At 40.7% G+C, this 17,385-nt stretch overlaps 1 protein-coding gene across 6 annotated transcripts in view; it reads left to right on the top strand.

Annotated features, from left to right (window-relative positions):
* PTPRG (protein tyrosine phosphatase receptor type G) overlaps positions 1-17,385 on the top strand; it is a 634,931-nt gene that overhangs the window by 421,955 nt on the left and 195,591 nt on the right. The gene's annotated exons all lie outside the window — the stretch shown is intronic.

Raw genomic sequence — 17,385 nt, 5'->3', positions numbered from 1 at the left:
ATTTTGACCTTATAATCCCTTTAGGATTACTGTATTTTTTTTCTTGTACTTGGAAGAAGGACAATGCTTACTCATAATGAAAGGGCTCGTCTTTCCTTCGTTGAAGGGAAAGTTTGTATGTGTATCATGCATATTAATTCATGGAATTAGCTACTATGGACAGGAATGTAGTTATCCTTTTATTGCTTAGAGAACATCTCACAAAAACTATCCTTTTGACAAAAGTTTGTAAGAGGCCTGAATATCCATATTTCTGCCTTTTGATTGACTAACATGTAATATTTCTAGATAACCTGTTTTTTTCCAAATATTTCTTAATCATGATGGCATTTGATATTTGGATAATATGCATGCTGATCTGCAAACCATACATTTAGGAGATATTATTGCTAAATTTTACAACATTTAGCCCTCTTTTTTTCCTCTTCTGTTTTTTGGAAATATTTTACATTGTTTGGTGTGAACTTAATGAATAGCCCTTTTGTATTTTCTAATACTGGGAAGTGAGACTCGCACAGGAATATTTATAGACCTTATTAATGTCTGACCTTAGAATACAGTAATTTGTTACCTTGTGAATTAAATTTGCCTTGTCTTTAATAGAAATTACTTGCGTGGCCATACAGCAAAAGATACTCAGTTTGATAACCTATAGTTTATGAGTGTGTTTCATTAGCAGAGTTGCACAAACAATACTTGGATACCTAATATGTACAAATTACAGTAGTCAGTCATAGCAGTCCTATTATCTTCACCCCAGTGTTATTTGGGAGATGACTGATAACTAGGATGCCTGATGATTATAATGATTGGAATAGAATAAATTAGCTAGACACTCCCTAACCATTGTAATTCTTTATGCTTTTTTGCATTTTATGCTTTGCACAAATTATAGCTCCTGACAGTTTAGGCTTGGTAAAAAAGATTTCCTAAAATGCTTTTAAGAGACATGCATAAAACAAGATCTGAGAATGCTAGATGCATAAGAGTTAGAGGAGGGAAATATAAAGCTTAAGTTAATGATAAAATCCAGGTTCGCATTCGTTATTCTTCTATGTCAGTTCTATCAAAAACACATGTGCTCGGCTGGTTCCTGGAGCTCCTAGCATTTTGTTCCTTGAGAGGTCCTCCCATCATCATGGGGACTCCTTGTATCATAGTACCCCCCTGTGCCCCATGAGCTTACTGATGGCTGTGAACCACCCACCGTTTCAATTGCGCATGATGCTGTAAGGCATTGTAAGAAATTTTGACAGAGTGGGACTCAGTGTTGCACCACTGCCCCTTCATGAACCAAAGCATTATCATATCCATGCAGAACACCAGCAAAATTTTGAAGAACCCTTGGAAGAACATGAATTTCACTCTCATTATTAGTATTAATATCTTCAAAAGCTATTCAGTTTAAAGTTGTTGCTGTCTGGTTAAAGAAAAGGCAACTGATGTAACATTAGCTTAAAAGAAGGATTGTGTTAAGGCACAAATATCAGAGCAGTAGCTATGACTTGGTGGCTAAAGTTCTTTTATTTCATTTTCTCTCCCTGCCAGTTCATGGTCAGTTGCCCTACAGAGAGCCGTTTTGTTCTACAGTCTGTCTCGTTCCCTAGTAGAAAAAAAAATCATTATTGTCTATAATCAAGGCTATCAATTTTGTATTTTGTTCAAAGGACAGAATAATCTTGTGTAGTCATCTGAAGCTCTTTCCCTGCTTTGCCTTCATAGGACTGAGCACTCTGAATGAAGGCAAAGAACATCCAAGGGGTAAACTCCATCAACTCAAAATAGTATTTTGCAATGGCTTGATTTAAATGTAATGTTAAGCCATAGCTTAGTGTTGCAGGGATGAAATTGGGCTAGTCTTGGGTTTGTGTGATAACCCCCTTTCAGCCCCAGGAGGAGATTAAAAGGATTGGCTGCTACTTTTAATTCAAGTGCTATTTGTCATTGTGTTTGAAAAGGATGAATTGTGGTTAGTTTAAACTCTGGTTAGTCAATAAGTTAGGTTCTTCATTTGTTTAAACTAACCAAACTAGCCCTAGTTTAAACTAGCTAAGTAGGAATGATTTTTCCTTTTCAAATGTAATGACAAACCATGATTGGATTAAAAATCAAAGCACGTACTTCAAGTTTCCCTTTTGTAGTGACATAAGAGGAAAGGAGGGAGTTTGTGAGTCCAAGCCTTGTTCCAGTAACACTAAATTATAATTTAGCATTACAACCAAACCATTTCTTTTTCTTTTTGCTTTCTTATATTGTGGGGCGTTGCACAGCAACCTCAGTGAAAGCTACATGTCTTTCCACAGTAACTTGGTTTTTAATAAGATTCTTTGTAGTTCTGAAATCAAAATAACAAAACAAAATTGCTGGAAACCTAAATTTAGCCTTCTGAACAAATTTGAATTAGACATCTGTTAGGTTTGCATATGCTGTTCTGGTTATAATTTTCTTTGGCACGTGTATATACATTTCTGTTTGGTGACATATTGGAGGAGAAGTATATGAATGGAGAAGTGGAACAAAGTGGGCCAGAGATTAGGACTAGGCATAATGGGATGTGGTGCAGCATATGAAGAGAAAGCGGAACCTGCAGCAAAAACGCTGCCACCTGCAATGGTTCTGTTCAGTGCCCCAGCTACTTAGTCAGATCTTCTCTCAGTATATTCCGTTTCATCTCCCCATACTTTTCTCTTGCACCTGCTGACACACCAGTCAGTGGGTGTTCCATGGCCACTGTGTGTTCAGTTCTCATTGGGCTGTTCAAGAGCTTCTCCCTTCTCCCTCTATGTTCATCTGCCCGCCCTCCCTTCCTTTTGTACTTTTCCAAACCTCGGGTTTTCCCCTTCATTGTCAGTACCTTTCACTTGTATATGGATGGTAAGGATTTGTGTACACTCGGAGAGCAAGATCACTATTAGTCAGTGATGTGTTCAAGTCCTTTACTCCAAGTTTCAAGCTAAGTCTCATGTCTTTACTTCCAAGTCCAAGTTGAGTCTCGAGTCATTGCAAGAGACTCTCTTCTCTTGTGTCCCCCTCCTCCACCTCCATGTTCCTACTTCCCACCACTTCCCTTGTGCCACGAAGTATATAAGTCTCCCCTTCCCTTACCCCTGTAGCAACCTCCTCCTCTCTATCAAGCCCTCACCTCCTTGAAACACCTTCCCTTCTCCTTCCCCTGCCTCTGCTATGTTTGTGCCTGCCTTCCAGGATATCCTGCTGCATGGTAAGCCCTGGAGTGACTTGGGCATAAAAATGTAGAAATCTCGAGTCCAAGGTGAGTTGCTGATGCAACTTGAGTCGAACTTGGCAGCACATCACTTGACTCGAGTCCTTGACACTGCTTTTAATATGTAGATGTCAGCTTCCCAAAGAACATAAGCTATTGGGTGGGATAGTTATATAATAAAGAAATAATATATAGGATATTGTTAGGCAATTGTTAGGCATGCAGTGCTTTGTCAGACTCTGTAGTTCCAGTCAGACATTCTCTTTGTTTTATCCACAGCCATAATTCTGTTTTCCTTGTAAGTAATTCAGATATCACAAGTGAATTAAGGCAGTTGCAAAGTAACATCCAGTTTATTTTGATTGGGAGTTGCCTAGTTCCATTTGGTAGCCAGAACATGGAAAGCAGTGTCTAGTCCCAAAGAATGGATGAAACTGAAATTTCCCTTAAATATGTAGCATGGTTGGAATCCTGAGGAGCACTTTTTGCATCATGGCTGCTGTTCCTGCAGTGTAATTGCAGTGTTCATTTGGGCCAAAGCCATGCAGCTCCACTGCGTTAAGAATTATTAAATGCCAATATAATCTCAAATAATCACAGGCCAAGTTTGCTATTTGTGCAGTAGTTATGTTTGGTTTGACACATTGTGTGTTTTCTGTTGAGAAAGAGAAGGGGATATTTGTGTCTGTAGACACGGAAGACTTCTCATTTGAGAATGCCATTGGGTTCTGATTAGCTGTGATTCCCTGGCATGTACCTACTGCAAGTTTAGACATCTGTCTCCCTTTCATATTTAATGGTATTCATTAAGACAGGCACACCTGCCATGTCAATCATGGAATGGCCCTGAGAAAAGAGGAGACGCAGGGCGGGACTGCCCATGCAGTACCTGTCACATTTTTGGCTCTGAATTGCTGCTGACCGGTACCTGTGACAGCAGCTATAGATACAGCACAAACTCCAGGAGAGAGAAGGGACCGTTATGTGGAAGTGAGATGGTTAGATATGCGCATCCTGTTGTATGTTCATCCTTCCACTGGACGCTGGTGTGCCCTGCGGTGCTTGGCCACAGCTTATGAAATTAAGTTGTTAATTAAATTTAAGCAGCTCTTGGTGAAGAAATGCAGCTGCATTTAGGTCAATAAAGACCCAAAGTTGTCACATTGTTGCTACTAACCAATGTGAGGCAGACAGAATTGCTGGGATAACATACCAAACCTTATAAAACCCTATCCTGGCCACCAGGGCATGCATTTTTAATGCCTGCAAAGCACCATTCTAAGATGGTTCTTTAGTCTTTTTCTAGTTAGATTCTTGAGGAGTAAAAGAAGTGTACAAATACATTATTTATAAACTTTCTTCAAATCTTGAAGCAAAGTTACCCCTTAGGCAATAAGTACTTTCACCAACTGTATTTTAGCTAGGCATGAAAATTTGAAACCTTATTGACATTCTTGCTAGATAGGAATGAATTTTTTTACCTCAATCCTGTGTATGTTTAGAAAGAAAAAAGTTCCACAACTCCTGGCATTTCTGGGAGTCCTGCAACTACTATGAATTTCAGGATGTTTGTTACTGTCTGAGCATGCACAGAATTGAGTCTTTAGGGTACAATTCCCAGTATGCAGCAACCAACATGGCTGCCTAGAGGGGATGTAAGACATTTTTCTGTCTAAACACACACACAATTGCACCTTTAATTGTTTGTTTCAATAATGATCCCACATTTTAATCTAAAATTACATTATTAAATGTAGAAAAAACCCATTTGTTTCTGGCTCTTTATAGTCTATTTTAGATACTACTTTTCAGAGACACACATATTGGTAGATGATTTAGGCTAGGATGAGAGGATAACCGGGGAACATGTGATCTGATAAGAAGAAGATGCCCCCCCACAAAAAAATAGAACAACTATAGAAAAGATAAAAAGATGATAGATTACTTCAAAGAGGAACCCTATGAAAGAGAGCCTGCAATATTAGAAAGCAAAGTGAAAGCTGCTCTGAAATCACTAGGGAAGAATAAAGCACCAAGAGTAGATAGGATACCAATAGAACTGAAAAAAAAATCAGCCTCTGGAACCTGGTTGGTCAAAATCCTAACAAGAATATGCCAAAAAATCTGGATACAAAAGAGTGCAGTAATTATAGGACCACTGCTTTAATTTCCCGAGCAAAATGATACTCAAAATGTTGCAACACTCAGTTCTGAACAATGAATAAAATCACGTTGTAGCAAGAAAAACCATATCCAGGCCAAAGTTGAGAAGAAGCATGAAAGATCATTGCAAGAAAATTATACTGAAAAGACCGCAAAGAATGTGGCACAGTGTTGATTGGAAAAGTGAACTGTCATTCTTAACAGCAAATGCTTTCTTTTGTTTGTTTTTCATATCCTACCAGCAAAGTCTCAACCCTTTTCCTAACTATTTTTAGACACAAATTAAGTTCTGCCATGCCACTTGACATAGTCTGTTGTGATACTTCAAAGCTTTCAAAGTATCCAGTGTAATTTGAAATACACTTGCAAAGAAACCTGATTAGGACTACCTCTGCTGTTTCTGTACAGTTCTCATCATTTTGTATTCTGAGCAGCTATTGCACTCACTTTTCTGCCTCTCTTTATTTCTGTGACATCCTGTTCATAGTTCCACAACTATGCTAGCCTTGTTAATTATGTGCTTCTGCGCATCTAGAGCAAATTAATCCTCAAGTTAGCAATTATTTAATTTTTCTTTAGTACCCTGCTTCTGCCAATTTATTGCCAATGATCTCACTAAGCAAACAATTGCCTTCTGCTACTCCACATTTCCACAGAAATTTAAGAAAGCTCAAGTGATGTTTGCTTTTTAAAACACACAGGCGCACACATCAGTACACACATTTCAATCTAGATTTAAACAAAACTGGGCTGTACAAAGTGAAATCAAAGCGGTAGCTTGTTTTGTAGTCTTGCCAAAAGAGACTGTTGCCCAGTCATTTATGAGTTTATGGATAGATAAATAAATAAATAGTCATGCTCAACTGTGGTACTGCTGATCCTCATAGCAACATAGAAAAAGCCCTACTGGATAAGACCAGAGGTACATCTGGTCCAGCATTCTATTCACACAGTGGTCAACAAGCTACCCACAGGAATGCACAAGCAGGGCATGAGTGAAACAGCACCCTTTCATCCATGTTTTCCAGCAAGAGGTGTCTGTAGGAACACTGCCTCTGACTCTGGAGGTAGCACATGTCCAATCAGAACTATTAGTCATTGATAGCTTTCTCCATGAGTTTATCCAGTTCCCCTTTAAAGCAGTCCAATGTGGTCATCATGACTCCATCTTGTCCAAGTAGCTGTGCACTGTCATATTCCTTCATAACACTCAATCAAAATTCATTTTATGTCTGAACAGGTGATAGGAAAAAATAATTGCATGTTCCTTATACTTTGGAACCAACATGGCTAGCATTGTTTATATGTTAGCCCTTAGGCAGTCAGAGAATGTTGCTTTAACTGTAGCACCAAGTGAAAATCTATCAGTCAGCAGGAAACCTGACTAGATGCACCACATCAGTTCTATGTAAAAGCAATTCCTAACATTGCAAGTGGGGAGAACCATAAACAAAGGGATAGTCTGGGATAAACCCCAGCTCTTCTTAGAGGGATGGAGTAAAGCTAATTGGTTTCTGAAGAAAGATAATCCTGAAGGTAGAGATTTAGGCTCTTGTGTGGGAGTCAGCCCCGCTGGACATTTTTATTCATTTACTGCATTTCTAATCTATCCCATATGTTTTCTGGGCAGATTAAAAAACAGTTGAGCAACTAAAAATGTCAGAGAGTTAAAATACAACAATAATTGTGTTTGTATTTTATATGTTAAGAAAAAAATGGAATATAATGCAAAACAGTGAATAAACATAATGACATTTACTTTCATGTGTCATTATGCATAGGAGTTTGATATAAGACTTGCAAGGAATGGGGGATGTCAAGATCAGATAACAATGGCAGCATTGCATGACCAAGACTTGGCAGAATATCATTTGGGGCTTAGTCTTAAGCATATTTACTAGGGAATAAATGGCACTTAACATAGTGGGTGTGTTCAGATGTCATGCTAACCCACCTTGGCAAAAAACCAGAAAACATCTGGCTTGGATGTTGGGCAAAGAATCCATGATGTGCCTGTGCTCTCCCCCATGCTTTTCCCTTGGTCTCCAGCTGATATACCAAGAGATTTGGTGACTGAAACTGCCTTGTATCATCTGCCATGAGTATGAGCCTTTTTTCCCCTTGACCATTTTGTCCTCAGAGATCAGGAACAGAGAACCCCAAAATGGCAGCCAGTGGCAACCCACCAAAGTCAACACATAACTCTTAATTATGTTCTTCAACTGCAGGCATGAGGAGTTACAGAAGAAAGTAAGCTTCCATTAAAATCAACCAAACATTTTTGCTCTCTTCTTTTAAGTCCCCTCCCCCAACAAGTTGGATTCAGGACAAAAATGAGTTTTACCTCTACTTTCTGGAAGGACCACAATCCCAACCTGACTTGGGGCTTTGTATGCTTGCAGGAAAGCACAAACAAGTAGGGATGTTTATTTGACCACCACACCACACATTTCCTTGAAAAATAGAAAGGCTGAAAGGGGTTGGCCTGGAGCATAACCCTCTGCCTGTCTGAGGTCTTATGCTAGGCATATTCCCTGATTTGGCACATGAATCATGAGGTCTCTGGAGATTGGTATGCTGGCTTTTTTCAGGACTTAAGCTCAGGGATTTCAGTTTCTTCTCTAAATTCAAGGGCCTCTGACTGAAGGAACTCCACTGCCTCATCTCTGGGGATTCACAATGTTTCTGGTTCAGGATTGGTACTTCTCCATCAGCACATCACTTCCTTTATGTACTTGCTACACAACAAAGTCATGACAAACATCTCCCACTCATTCTTGGGTCCTCTGTAGCTGTCACACTCAGTGATTTCTCTCTCAAGAATATAGAGACACCATGAATAATAGGTGTTGAGTGGCAAAACGTCTCTGTGACCCAGAAAAGGATGCACAGGATGAAGTACGCATTCAGAAAAGCCACAGTTTAATGTAGTCCATAGGACCAGAACAAGATATAGCATAGTGCCTTGCAGAAGGATTTGGTCCTCTTTGACGTTTCCACATTTTCTTATGTTACGACCTGGAATTACAAGGGATTTAATTGGCATTGTTAGTACTTGACATCCTTAAGATACTCAGCACTGGTGAAAGTATAAAATATTTTATTGTGGTACAAAGGTTAAGTCAACAAAAACAAACTAGGATTGGTCGGTTGCATAAGTAAGCTCTGATGCAACCCACTGTCTCCAAAAGTCACATACTGTGAGTAGTTGAATGGAGTCCACCTGTGTGCAATTCAATGATCTCAAATTATATACGCCTTTTTCTGGAAGGCTCCAACATTAGTTGGAAAACGTATCCAAATAAACAGCATCATGAAGACCATGAAAACTATTCTGGGATAAAGTTGTGCAGAAGTATCAATCAGGAGAGGATATTAGAAAACAAACAAACTACAGTATGAGCGTCCTTGAGAGCCTTGTTAAATCCATGATTACAAAATAGAAGGAATATGGCTCAGCTGCAACTGCTTAGTGAAGGCCCTCCATCAAATCTCAGTGACTGAGTAAGGAGGGCAACAGAGAAGCAACCAGCAGACTAATGATAACTGCAGGAGCTGGAGAGATCCAGAGTTGGGACTGAAAACCATCTGTAGGACACCTACCACCCATAAAGCCTGGGCATTATGGAAGAGTAACAAGAAGAAAGTAATTGCTGAAATAAATCCTGTTTGGAGTGTGCCAGAAAAATGGGGAAGGGGTGTATGGAAGACCCAGCAATTGTGTTAAAAGCTATGATGAAACAAAAATGATGCTTTTCCTCAGCAAGCACTAGGAAACTGGTCAGGATTGAGGCTATGGTGAATATAGTCAAAACAGGGACATACTAGAGGAAAATCTGTTTCAATCTACATGGGATCTGGGACTGGAGTGGAAGAGAGCCATGGCTATTGGGTGGTATAAAAATGAAATAAATATGTTCACTTTCCAGCAGGGCAATGAACTTAAACTTACTGCCAAAGTCACACTGGAGTAGTTTCAAAACAATAAACTGAATGTCTTAGAATGGCAAGTTCAAAGCACAGATCTCAATTCAGCTGAGCATCTATGGAAAGACTTGAAAGCTGCTAATCAGCGGAGGCACCCATCCAGCCTGACAGACCTGAAGCCCACAAGAGTGGGCAAACATTGAATGATCCAGATGCACAAAGCTGATACTTACCCAAAACAACTAGCAATTGTTATTGCTGCCAAAGGTGCTTCTACCAAGGATTAATTCAGGAATGCATACTTAACTCAAGCAGCAAGTGCCAGTTTGTTTCTGTTTACTGTGTCACAATAAAAAATATTTTGTACCTTCCAAGTGCTGGATAATTTGTGTACATCGAGTTGTAACTATGCCGATTGATCCATTTCAATACCAAGTTGTAACACAGAAATGTGTAAAAGTCAAAGTTATGTGCAAGGGTGAATACATTTGCAAGGCACTATCTCAGAAGGAACCCTGACAAGTGGGGCAAGCATCTTTCTCCACACTTGGAAAGAGAAATACTGCATCCCCCTGCAAACACAGGCTTCATGGCTTTAAGCTATCTAATGATTTCTTGGAATTTCCATCTGAGATACTGCAAAGCTTATGTATCTGCAAAGAATTAATCACTTAATTCTCAGTGATGCAAAGATTCCAAAAAGCAATCTAAGGAGGAGGAGAAGACTTAGCTATTAATTTGCTAAAAATTTAAGATGAACTCCCTTCAGAATAGCTCCACTCTTACTTAATATCATGCAGAGATTTCTTTTGCTCTACCAAATGTTTCTTATCATCTACATTTTCTCCTTGGATCGGTCTCCAATATCATTTTAAATAATACTCTGTTTATCCCATCTGTCCAGTGTTTGCATTTCTGGATGTTGGGATATAGTTATTTCTGTAGTTTGAGACATCTAGCTATACCACAACATGATGAAAATGACCCATGACAAATCTCAGGTTTGTCTTTTCTCTCCATGGAAAGGATTTTGAAAGCTTTTGTTTTAAGTTAAACACAGCTTGCTGTGTTGTAGAACAACTGGCAAGTCAAGGTTAGTCTTAACTTGGTTTGTTTGAAACAATCTTCAACTTCAGATCATTGTTAACAATCAGACCATCTACAAACCATCAGTAATATTGAATTATGGCCAAACAAGGTAATGTTTGTTAATGTTAAGCACAGTTTATTTGGAGTATGGATAATGTACTTCACTGCTGCTAATTGAAATCAAAAGCAACAGGTCTGGAAAAAGGGTGGGAGGAACCATAGGAGCATGAGCTGAAGCTTGCTTTAGTGCAAGTCCAGACATCACCGCTTTAGACCTCAAAGAAATGGCAAATAACATATATCATGCTTTTACGATTCTTTGTGCAGTACAGTGACCATCGGATATTCAGCTGAATTAAATGGTTCTCAAACAGATCAGCTGTTGCTGAAAGAGTGATGTTCTCCAGATAAATGCACATGTCACAATTGCTTTTGTAGCTCTTTGTTGATTTTTTGAGAAGAACAACTAAACCTGTTTCCTGAGCTTTTCATACACTCATCTTCTAACACCCTTTGTTAAGCAGAATGAAACACTCAGTGGAAATGTCTGCGGAGAGATGGAACAAATCGTTAGGTCACTCAAAGCAAGAACACCTAAACAGCTTAACACTTGCTCCTCCTTTGTGTGAAACGTTACACCAGCAAAGGATGGAAATGTTAAAGCAACAACAAAAACAACCACCATATGGCTGAATTGCAGTAAAATGTGAATTCCTTGTAAAGCTCCTGTGAAGAATGCTTAGAGGATATTATCTGCGTAGATACACAACTAAAAATGGGGCCTGCTGGATTATTTTTCTGAGTTTTTTGTTTGCTTAGTAAGCTGCCTGGACTAGTTTCACACTAAATGCGTGACTTAGGAGGAAGCAGAAACTTGAAACTAATTTATATAAAGATGTTAAACTATTTTTAAGAATCATTAAGTTAGATGAGGGTACTAAAGTATAAAATATACATAGGATATTTTCGTTGTGAATGATGCATGTCTGTTTAATGGTATCTTTATTTTTTAAATGCACAGAAACAATGAATGAATGGGGCTACAGCTTCCATATCTATTGCAGAGAAAAGTGAGGAGGAACCAGTGCTGTAAAGATGCTAAGAATCCCGGTTAAGGTTCCGGTTAAGGCTCTGTTTCTCCTGCCCTGAGGCATTGTGCACTGCATGTTCTTCTCAGCCTCCATAGGATGCTAGTAATCCTCGCAGTTCAGAGTGCTACCAAAAAGGACAACCTTATTGGATTGTTCCCTAAGATGAAGAGAACAGTTTTCCATTGCCAGTAGCATTGGGTAGACATGCACACATGCACCCAAGCTGCATCAGGAATTATTTAGGTGAACCAAATTATATTGTTGAACAGATATGCAATGACATGCTGAGGTCCCAAACTGAGTACTTTCAGGATTTGGTAACCTCCTAGCTTTTCCTATTGCTGGCTGTGGGGAAGATAGCTTGCAGGAAGTGTCACAGGTGTGTGGATGGGAAATATTGTCCTCACTGTTCTTAGCTGCTGCTAATGGGAGAGTACGGCAGTGATGGGGAACTTCTGGTCCACAAGTCTATCCGCATCACTAGATTCAGCCAGTTCAGTTGGTGGAAAAAAATCTCAGTGAACTTTTCAGTGGCCTTACAACCTTTGTAGTAATTTCAGTGAGGCATTTATTCAGAGTTGCAAACAAAAGGGGGGGGGTTGCTGGTATGAACATGGGCTCCACCACCAACTATCAGGAGCTCCTGCTGCGTCCTGCTTCTCCATTCTCTCATTGTAGTAATGTGCAGGCAAATGAATGTGCATTTAGGGATGAGGAAGGGTTGGAAATACACAGATTTTTTTTCTTCAGTGTGGAAGACGGGAAGATAAGTATGTGGTAGCTTTAGCAGCAGATACACTTTCTCACTACTGCCCTGCATGCATGTCAGAAGGACAGACTAGATGAATGATGGTAGTATGAACAGAAGTGTCTTCCATGACCTTGTGTTCACACAATTTCTTCCTCATTGTGTTGTGTTAAGTCAGGGCAACAACATGGAAGAGTTTGTCTGCCTGTCTGCTTACTTGCCCTTGCTCCTTTCCCCAGTTGGGCCTACAGGGAAAGGATGGATGTGTGGTGGGAGGGCCACCTGCATTTTAAGAACCCACTGAGGGGCAGCAGTGAATGTGGCCACTGAAAGTTTTCTAGCTGGTAAATTATCTCATTTACATCTGTCAAGAAAAGATGAATTAGCACTGCTGTACTAAAACACAGTTCTCACAGACGGGATGTAGAGTTTCTCCAGGTTGCATATCGCTGCTAGAAATGGTGTTTCCTTCAAGTTAAACAGATAAATCCAATGAAAAGTTAGATAAATGAACAAACATCCAATATATAGATAAACAAAAAGAAACACCAATAGTTCATCCAACTGGGCAGCTTGTATGGGCCAAGAAATTGACTGTTAATGGTAATGTGAGGAATGTGTAGCCCTCCAGCTGTTGGACTGTAGCTTCCATCAGTCTTTGCAGCTTAGCCGATGGTGAGGAAAGCTGGTAGTTACAGCCCAGCTCACCTGGTGGTCAGCATGTTGCTGTCCTTGTGCTAAGAGATCTGCCTGTTTATATATAACCCACCTTTCTCACAGTTTTAATTTAATTATCTATGGCCCATACTATTTTATACAATTTAGAGTGTCCATATATGCCACCTTTCCTTACTTATCTCTGGCCTGGAGGACTTACTAATCAGAAAGCAAGACTAGAACTTTATTGTCAGTCTTCAACAAGAACAGAACAGATATAAGAAACATCTGATGCCACCCAAATACAACTGTGTTGGCAGTTGATTCTATTTTTGTCTGGATGTGACTTAATCATGCATTACATTGCATTAATACCCCACCTGTTTCTCTCTGGCGACGAACCAAAGTTCTCCTCCATTCAAGTTCTCCTTACAACAACCCTGTGTGGTAGGTTAGTCAAGGAGTGAGTGACTGGCCAACGTTACCCAGTGAGCTTCACGGCCAAGTGGGGCTAGAACCCAGCTCTCCCAGGTCTGCAGCCCGCACTCTCGCTGCCGTGCCGCACTGTCCACATGCAGAACCATGAAGAATATTCCATTAGTCCTCATTCTCATACACTGGAGTGTGTTGATAGGCACAGATCCAAGCAAATGCTACCAACAAGAAGGTTTTTGCTAATATTGCACTTAACCACATGAGTGTGCTACCTTTTGTCATTCCTGCTGATGGCCTATCTAGCAAGTTAGATCACTGATGTTACGATCACAATCTGCTTCAGATGGTGTCTGTTGATTCAATCCATGCTGCAGTGTCAAAATTCTATAAATATATTACGAAATACAATTTTACAGGGAAATAACTTTGATAGATTCAGTATATTCAATGCAATGTATTAAATGGTGAATGCATTGCTTCATTCGGGAATAAGGAAGAGGTGGGTCTGAACCGATGATTAAGAATTCAGTCCTATGCAAGTTGAGAGAGAAAAATGCCCTACAACTTCCAGCATTCTCCAGCCAGCATGACTTGTTGGGGAATACTGAGTGTTGCAGGACTTTTCCTGTCTAAGCATGCACATGATTGTGCCTTTAGATGAGAACTGAGTTGGGGGAAGGTTCTGTGGGCAGGTTGAAGTGCTGAATAGAACAGACTGCAGTTGGCCAAAGCATGTTTTGCTGTACATTTGCTTCATTGTTCAGAGTGATTGCTTTCTTACAAGGACAAGGTTAGCAGGGTTAATTCAGGTGTGGGGAACTCAGTGGAGAAGACATGCTAAAATCGAAAAATGAAATCCCAGGAGATGCATGTTCCTTATGCCAATTATGAATGTGTAAACAGATGCATTTAAATACCTGGAAGTGGATTGGCAAAATAAATGAAAAGAGGAGCTCAGTCATTTATCAGTTGCCCGCCGCTGACTTAAACACACATATGCTGTTCGTGGTTGGTGCAACGTACACATATTTCGTATACAAATGCAAAAAGCAAAGAGCAGGAGTTTCTTGTTCCAGAAATTTTGTTTGGGGGTTGATGGCTGTTGTAGCTCCTGTAGTCATCAGGTAGCAACGAACAGATTGTTTCACTTAACCTGAATCTTTAGCCCAAGAGCTAATTGAAGGACAGGCATGAACAATGTTCCTCCTTTAGGCTTTTTGATACAGAATCCATCTTGGAAACCACAGACAGTGAGCTGTTTCTTTCACCTCTGTGTTGAGATAATTTTTCCTCATGCCACTGACCCTGCAAAGAATGTCAATAAAGTGACTACTTTTGTAGCCAAACACATGCTAATTGCACAAGACAGCCTTGTGCTCATCACTTTTAGAAAGTCTCAGGAAATGTCACGCCACTCTTTCAAACAGAAGTATCTAGGATTGCCATCTAAAATTAAAAACAAAGCCTATACTATGCATATTTTTCTTCCTCCCTGGAATTAATTCTGTATTCTATCTCAGCTTCCCTATGTAATATTTAAGCAGGTGGTGGTAGTGGTGGTGGTGGTGTTTGTTTGTTTGTTTATTTGTTTGTTTTTTATTTATATCCTGCCTTTTCCTACAAAGGGCTCAAGGCAGCTTACATCATTCTCCTCCTCCATTTTATCCCCACAACGACAACCCTGTGAGGTAGGTTGGGCTGAGAGTCTATGACTGGCCCAAAGCCATCCAGTTGGCTCCATGGCTGAGTGGGGACTAGAACCCGGATTGTCTGAGTCCCAGTCCCATGCTCTTCACCACTACGCCACACTGGATCATGATGATGTTGATGATGGTTATGATGATATGATTAAATGTGACTGCAAGGCACTATGAAAATCATACTGAATCAGGATCATACTGTTGGAGGGGGCCTAGAAGGCTATTGGGTCCAACAGTCTGCTCAGGACTCAAGTCTCCTATCCAAATTCTAACTAGGTCTGACCCTGCTTAGTTTCCAGGATCAGAATCAGGCACTTCAGGCTGCATAAAAGCAAAAATACTGGTCACCAGTAGCATATCAAACAAGCGCCCTTCAACTTCTGAAAGCCAGAAACTGTAGTTTTCACCGCTTTGCATACTTCATCATGGAAATTTACTTGGAATAGTATTTGTTTAGAATTGCAAAAAGAATCATTTTCAGAGGCACAGATACCATGCAGGAGACATTTCAGCCGTTAAGACCTTTTCTTAACTTAGATCCTTGTTTTTCAAATGTGCAAGTCTTCTCTTTGGTGACAACAAAGCTGTAATCCTTTTCCCCATTGGAAATATTTTTTACTCCCTGCCCCACTTTGTGTGAAAAGCAGTTCTCACATTTGGTCTTTCTCTCCCTCAAATTGCACAGATTGTGGTGACACTAAACACAGGCCCATGTGATTTCCTCCCTCCCCCACAAGGATTGAGAACTCCGTGTACTGCTGATGGCAGTTTTTATAAGATAGGCTTTATCCTGATAAAATGTTACCCCCTAGTGTGCAATTTTTCCAGTTGAACTGCTGGTGGTATTGAGAGATGTTGCACACTGCTGCTTAAATAAGTGGACTGCATGCTGTAAGAGAAAAAAAGTCAAATTATTTCCACAAAGCAAAGCAAGCAAGCATAGAACACAAGAATTGCTCTGAATAAACTTTCCCTACTTAGCTGCAAGGAGTGCAGTCTTTCCATCAAATTTTCCTGGAATGGCTCATTCCACCACTGCAGCATTTCAGTTCAAGTTATTGTAACCCTGCTTTACAAAGTTGTGAATTAGTGTTTGGACCAAACACTCCACCCCACCCTTCCCCGCTCTTTTCACGTAATACCTTCCATTCGAAAGCCCTGGCTTCAGTTAACAATAGGGTCACCACTGAACAAATTCACGGTTGAATCTGTAATTAATTGTGTGCTTCAAAGCACATGCAGTGCAGAAGTACTGCCCAATGTGCAATTATTCTACCACAGAGACCGGCCAGTCCACTTGGAGCACGCTCACCGGCCCTTGCCTGGCACCACTGTGACTTGGTCCAAGGAGGAAGAGGACCCTGCAGGTCCATCTTCGGATTGGCAGCATAGCACAGCCCATGTGAACACATGCAATCAGAAAGGGGCCGCACAATGTGATAATCCTCATGTGCTGCAATGCAGTTCTAACTTAAACTGCAAACATTCATGTTGATCTAGTGCATACAATAACACTTGCATACATGGTACTAGATTTCATATTAGACTGGGACGTGCATCTAAGCACACAGGGTGAATTCATTAGTTGCTGAGTAAATGACAGAATGGCTTGGAGCATGATCACTCATCACTCCTTTATAAAATAAGAACTCTAACTAAGTCGTAACTACGGCAGCCTCCCTCCATTCAGGCAGGTCCATGCCATCTGCCTTAGCCACTGCTGAGGTGATGCTTGGTGATGCTCTTGGTGGCTTCTTCACCACCTCTTGCACCAGGCAAGATGGTGAAGTGTAAGAGAGCCAAGAAGCTGGCCAAATGGGCAAAGGAAGAACATCCCAAAGACCCTGTGAAACCAAGCCTAAGTGGTGCCACATGGATCCATGCCTGGTATCACCTACCATAGAAGTGCCTGTGGGTGCCTCTCTTACATTTACGAGACCAGCACCTTTACCAAGACCTGAACCTGTCTTGGCATCAGTATTGGAGGGTAGAATCCAGGATATGCCACCATCTTGATCCCTCCCTTCTGCCATGGTTCCAAGGGCAGCTACAGTGCCATTGCAGTCCGTCCAGAACTGTTTACTACCAAGATCCACGAGAACACTCCCATTCCCCAATCTCAGACTGGGACAGGTATTCAGTCTCACAACTGTGGTACCAGTTCTTCAGCCCATGAGGACTATACTACAAGGGATCCACACAGGACTCCTGGTATCTTTGGGGAGTGGACAAGTCCCCAGACTGCCAGCATTTCACCTACCCATGCCTACCCAGCCAGCCTCTTCAGCCCGGGAGTTCCATTGTCCTGCAAAATTGCCTGCTCCTCCTGTGCCAGCCCACCAATCAAGCTCT

This window comes from Varanus komodoensis, unplaced genomic scaffold, assembly GCF_004798865.1.
Source record: "Varanus komodoensis strain SLA01 unplaced genomic scaffold, ASM479886v1 scaffold6_4, whole genome shotgun sequence".
NCBI lineage: Eukaryota > Metazoa > Chordata > Lepidosauria > Squamata > Varanidae > Varanus > Varanus komodoensis.
This window is presented reverse-complemented; position numbering and strand designations above follow the sequence as displayed.